The sequence below is a fragment of the Callospermophilus lateralis genome, chromosome 11, assembly GCF_048772815.1.
Source record: "Callospermophilus lateralis isolate mCalLat2 chromosome 11, mCalLat2.hap1, whole genome shotgun sequence".
NCBI classification, from domain to species: domain Eukaryota; kingdom Metazoa; phylum Chordata; class Mammalia; order Rodentia; family Sciuridae; genus Callospermophilus; species Callospermophilus lateralis.
Genome location: NC_135315.1, coordinates 13,463,915 through 13,469,914, shown reverse-complemented (window position 1 = coordinate 13,469,914; position 6,000 = coordinate 13,463,915).

Here is a 6,000-nt window from a genome sequence, read left to right as displayed (position 1 = left end):
CCACTTGTATTTCCCATCCTTTTACCTCTTTTTTACTTTATTTTGGATGTTTGCTTTTGCATACTTTTTTTTTGGTGGAGGGTGTTCCAGGAATTGAAATCAGGGGTACTTGGCCACTGAGCCACATCACCAGCCCTATTTCTTTTCTTTTCTTTCTTTTTCTTCTTCTTCTTTTTTTTTTTTTTTTGTATTTTATTTAGAGACAGGGTCTCACTGAGTTGCTTAGCACCTCACTTTTGCTGAGCCTCGCTTTGTACTCATGATTCTCCAGCCTCAGCCTCTGTAGCTGCTGGGATTATAGGTGTGCACCACCATACCCGGCTCGGATGTTTGTTTTTGATGTAACTTCCCATTCACTAATATCCTCTTCAGCTGTGTCTAAGTTGCTGTTAAATCTAACCCTGTAATTTCATTCTTTATATTGTCTATTTTCCAACTTAAGAATTTTCATTTGGAATTAAAAAAAAAAAATTTCATTTGGTGTGTGTGTGTGTGTGTTTTATGGGGATAGAACCCAAGGATGCTTTACTATTGAGCTCCAGACCCAACCTTATTTTTTTTTAAATTTTGAGACAGGGTCCTGCAGCAATGAGGCTGAACTTAAAAGTTTAGATCCTTTTGTCTTAACCTCCTGAGTAATTGGGATTACAGGTGTGTACTATGCATAGCCATGTGGTTCTTCCTCTTCCTCTCCTTTTTTTAAGTACTGGTGGTGGAACCCAGGGCCTCACACATGCCAGACAAGCACTCTACCACGGAGCAACATTCCCAGCCCATTTTGTTCTTTTTAAAAGACATTTTTGTTCTTTGTTGAAATTTCCAATGTGTATTTTGCCTCCTTGGGTTTTCTAAGTACAGTTGCTTCACAGTTTGTCTGGTGATTTCAACATCTGATGCTCTTGTGAGGCTGTTTCTGCTGTCTGTCGCTTGTTTTTGTCATGTTATCTGATTCCTTATTTACCTGGCATTTTGTGTGTGGGATCTCATATTAGCAAACTTATTTGTGGAAACCACTTCTTCCATAGACGATTTATGTTTGTTTCCCTTAGGCTCTAGGTAACAGTAAAAGCAGTTACTTTAATCAAACTCATTTCATTGTTTTATTTTTAAAAATTTTTTAATTTTTAAAATTTTTTTCTAGTTGTAGATGGTCACAATATCTTTATTTTTATGTGGTACTGAGGATTGAACCTGGGGCCTCATGCTTGAGAGGCAAGCGCTCTACCACTGAGCTTCAACCCCAGCCCTTATTTTTTATTTTTATTGTTGCAGTGCTGGGAATTGAACCCAGGCCCTTGGGCATGCTATGCAAGAGAGCTATCACTGCATTATATCCCTTGATACAATTTTATAAATTGACAGAATTTTAAAACTCTTTGCGAGGCCCTAATACTTGTATTCTTACTTCTAGGGTCAGTGACTTACCCAGGCTAAGACTAAAGTGGAAGGGGTTGCCCTGGAGGCAGGCAGTAAGGGGTATATTTTCTTTTCCTATTATTATTATTTTTGTTGTTGTTTTGGGTACTGGGGATTGAACTCAACCACTAAGCCATATCCCCAGCCCTATTTTGTATTTTATTTAGAGACAGGGTCTTACTGAGTTGCTTAGTGCCTCACTGTTGGCTTTGAACTTGTGATCCTCCTGCCTCAGCCTCCCGAGCCACTGGTATTACAGGCATGTGCCTCCGATCCCAGCAAGGGATGTATTTTCTGTAAAGAATGACAGTGGTAAAAGTAAGTAAAAGCTGATCCTCTTTGTGTCTGTCACCACACTGCAGTATTTCTTCCTCTTTTTGGTACTGAGGAGCTGAGTCTGCAGCATGCTAGGTTAGAGCTCTACTACTGAGCCACACCCTGGCCATTACTGTACTTCCAACCACCAATCATAAACCATTCCTCCCTGTTGGGCCTGACCACTCCCACCATCACCTTAGCATATCACTGGATTCCTGTAACTGTCCCTGTAGACTATGAGTTGGAAAAGGACAGCCTCTGCGCCAAATTCTGCAATCAGCCTGCTTTTGTTGTTGTTGTTGTTGTTGTTTGTTTCTTCCACTTTTTTTATTGGTGCATTATACTTGTACATTTTGATGGGATCTGTTTATTAAATAGTACATACAAATAATATAACAAAATAATTTGGCCAATATTCCTCTCCAGCCCATTTTTTGGTAGGACATTAGTGTAAAAAAGAGTTTATATATAAGTTTTTGGAAACCTTTTTTATTGTGGTCAAATATTACATTAACATAAATGTTTTCCATTTTAACCACTGTACATGTGCAATTTAGTAGGATTAAATATATTCACAAAGTTGTGCAATTATCATTAGTATCTATTTCCACAGGTTTTACGTTAAAAAAAAAAACCTGCTAAAAACACCCAAAACCAACAGGTAAGATTATGGCACACAGGCCTAAAATGTTTAGTATCTGGCCCTTTACATTAAAAAGTCTGCTCACACTTGCTGTAGACCTAGAGAGCTGTCAAAAGCAAATGCCTACAGGGCAAAAGAATCTCCTGTGTCAGAACCACCTCCCTTTCCTGTCCATCCCTTTTTTTGGAGTTGTAGATGGATAGAATAACTTTATTTTATTTATGTATTTTTTTATGTGCTGCTAGGGATCGAACTCAGTGCCTCACATGTGCTAGGCAAGTGCCGTGGCACAAACTACAGTCCCAGCCCTCCTGTCCACCTTTGATAGTTCCCCCCAATTTTTTTTATGGGTACTGGGGATTGAACTCAGGGGCATTCAACCACTGAGCCACATCCCCAGCCCTATTTTGTATTTTATTTAGAGACAAGGTCTCACTGAGTTGCTTAGTGCCTCGCCATTACTGAGGCTGCTTTGAACTCAGGATTCTCCTGTCTCAGCCTCCAGAGCTGCTGGGATTACAGGGTGCGCCACCATGCCAGGCTTCCCACCCTGTTATTCAGATGTGTTCAAGCAGATGCTTCTCAAAACATATACTGTCTACTTTTTAAAACGTTGTTCTCAGTGATAGAGGTGGTCTGACTGTGTTATGGATCCTTTGTTCTCTATCTCAAGTAGAAAAGAAGCAGGCCTAAAGTAGTTTTTAAAAGTTCTGTGATTATGTCTTTGAATTTAGGTTTTGCCCTAAAAAGAAGATGTATGTAAGAATCCAAGAAATTAGGGTTGGGGGTGTAGTTCAGTGATGCATAATATGTTTGAGGCTCTGGTTTCAATTCCTATCTCTCTCTCTCTCTCTCTTTCTTACACACACACACACACACACACACACACAAGTCCAAGGGTTTAAAATTTCTTTATATTTTTAAATCCATGTTATCTCCTTCTCCTATATTTTAAATGACTTAAAAGATCTTGGCTAAACATGAGTGGTTCAAATTAATAGACAGTGAATAATTGTTGGATTATATGAAAAATAAGACAATCCATTAGAGAAAGGAGAAAGGGAAAAGGAGAGAAGAGTAAGAGAGAATTTGGGTGGTGTATTAGTTCCTTTCTGTTGGTATAAAAAGATACCCGAGCCTGGTTAAATTATGAAAAAAAGAGGTTTATTTAGTCATAGTTTTAGAAGCTGAAAAATCCAAGATTACATGGCTCTATCTGTTCAGTTTTAGGTGAGAACCCCCTTGGCTGAATTGCAGTATGTTGGATGGAATCTTGGCAGGAAAAAGAGAAATATGGGTGTGTGTGTGTGTGTGTGGCAGGGGAGGGTTGGGGATCCATAGGATGGTAAGAAAGGAAGACAGAAAATGGGAGAGGCCACTCTTTCTCTCTTTTTATAAAATTATTTTTATTTTACTTATTTATTTTTATGTGGTGCTGAGGCTCAAACCCAGTGCTTCACACATGGTAGGCAAGAGCTCTTCTACTGAGCTACTGCCCCCCATTCTTCGTCTGCGAGGCCAGCATTAATCCCCTCCAAGGGTGATGCCCTAATGGCTAAATCACCTCCCACAAGGCCCCACCTCTTAAAATTCTACCACCTCTCAACATGGTAACTTCGCAGCAGGAAGGTAAAACTTACAGGACATGAACCTATGGGGGACAAATCATATCCAAACCAGAGCAGTGAGTACAGGAGAGGAAGTGGAGCAGTGGGAGGAAGAAAAGAGGAGAAAGGTAAAACGAAAGAATACAACTTAATGTCATTTTACCAAACGCTAGTAGCCAATGATCTCTACAAACCCAGTTTGTAGATTTAAAAAAAAAATTTTTTTTTAAAGTACTGGGAACCCAGGACCTAACATATTAGGTAAGCAATGACCTACATCTTCAACCCTTTCAACCCTTTTAAAATGTATTTAATTTTTACTTTATTTGCGGGACTGGGATTTTTTGTTTTTTTGGTACCGGGATTGAACTCAGGGGCACTCAGCCACCGAGCCACATCCCCAGCCCTATTTTGTATTTCATTTAGAGACAGGGTCTCACTGAGTTGCTTAGCGCCTCGCCATTGCTGAGGCTGGCTTTGAACTCGCTATCCTCCTGTCTCAGCCTCCTGAGCCACTGGGATTACAGGTGTGTGACATGGCACCCAGTGGGACTGGGATTTTAATTCAGGGCCTCCTACGTGGTAGGCAAGTACTGAACTGTAGAGATATTCCCAGCTATTTTTTTTTTAACTTTTCATTTTGAGACAGGGTCTTGCTAAGTTGCCTAGGGTGGCCTAGAACTTGTGATCTTACTGTCTCATCTTCTCCAGCAGCTGGAATTACTGCAGGCATCACTGTGCCTGGCTTCAGTTTCTATTTTTTCAAATACACCCACTCCAATTAATCCTATTCCATTTTCCATTTTTTTCCATTCCTTTCCAACCATCCACTTATTTTCCTTATTGGTGGTGAAAAAAGGAATTTGTTCATGCATTTATTTGTCCACTTACTCAACAAATATTTAAAAATATCTACAAAGTGCCAAACTGTGTGGGGCACTGGGCATAGACAGCTTCCATTCTAGTGAAAGACAGTGATCGAGGTGTAGTCATAGATGCCATAACAAATAGATCTCAGTGGGTTAATACAATAAACGTCTCTTATCTGTTTAGAGTTCCATACAGGTATTTTTGGCCCAGCGTATTTCTGAGTGCTCATTCAGAGTCATACTTCTGCTCTAAGTCCACTGGCAAGAACTAGTCACATGGCCCTGGCTAAATGCAAGGGCATCTCTGGAAAACACAGTTCCCTGCATGGAGAATGAGCCTTTGGTGATTAGCAAGCTGACTGTCACATGGGGAAAGACAGCTACTGAATAAACAAACTACTTATTATGTTAGAAGGTGTTAAGTGCTTTGGAGAAAAATAAAGCAGAGAAAGAAATATAGAGTCTGTAGAAATATTTTAATTTTAAATAGAATGGTGACAGAGGGGCTCACTGGAGTGAGGAGTTGAAGAAGGCAAAAGTGTGACTTGTGGATCTTAAAAAGGCCATTGTGGCTGTCGCAGAGCACGGGTGACAGAGGATATCAGAGAGAGGAGAGGAGGCGGACTACGTAGGACTATGGTTTCTCCGAGAGAGAGAGAGAGAGAGAGAGAGAGAGAGAGAGAGAGAGAGAGAGGGGGGGGGGCAGGCCTTTGGGACTCTTTAAGTAGTAGAAAACTGAGGTATGGTCATGGGTAATAACGGGGAGAGAAGCGGGACATGATGGGGTAATTAGCTGGTACTGCATCAGATCAGGAGCAGAATACATCTAAGTTAATGATAGCTGAATGGCCTGTTTTCCTATATGTCCACCTCTAGTTGTACATGGTCAGAGGGATCTGAAGAGATGAAGGTCAGTTCACTTCAGGCTTCAGCACCCCTATCCACCAACATCCACTTGCCTTGGCAGCAGCTTGGTCATTCACTCAACGGACATTTGCTAAGCATCTCTGGATGTCAGGTCCTGGTCTAGGCATTGAGAGCAATAGGTTAGAGGAGGACTGTGCCCTCAGGGAACTTGTACTCTAGCAGGCAGATAATAAACAGCAAAGACATAGCAAGATACTTTCTAATATGAGGCAGGATCCTG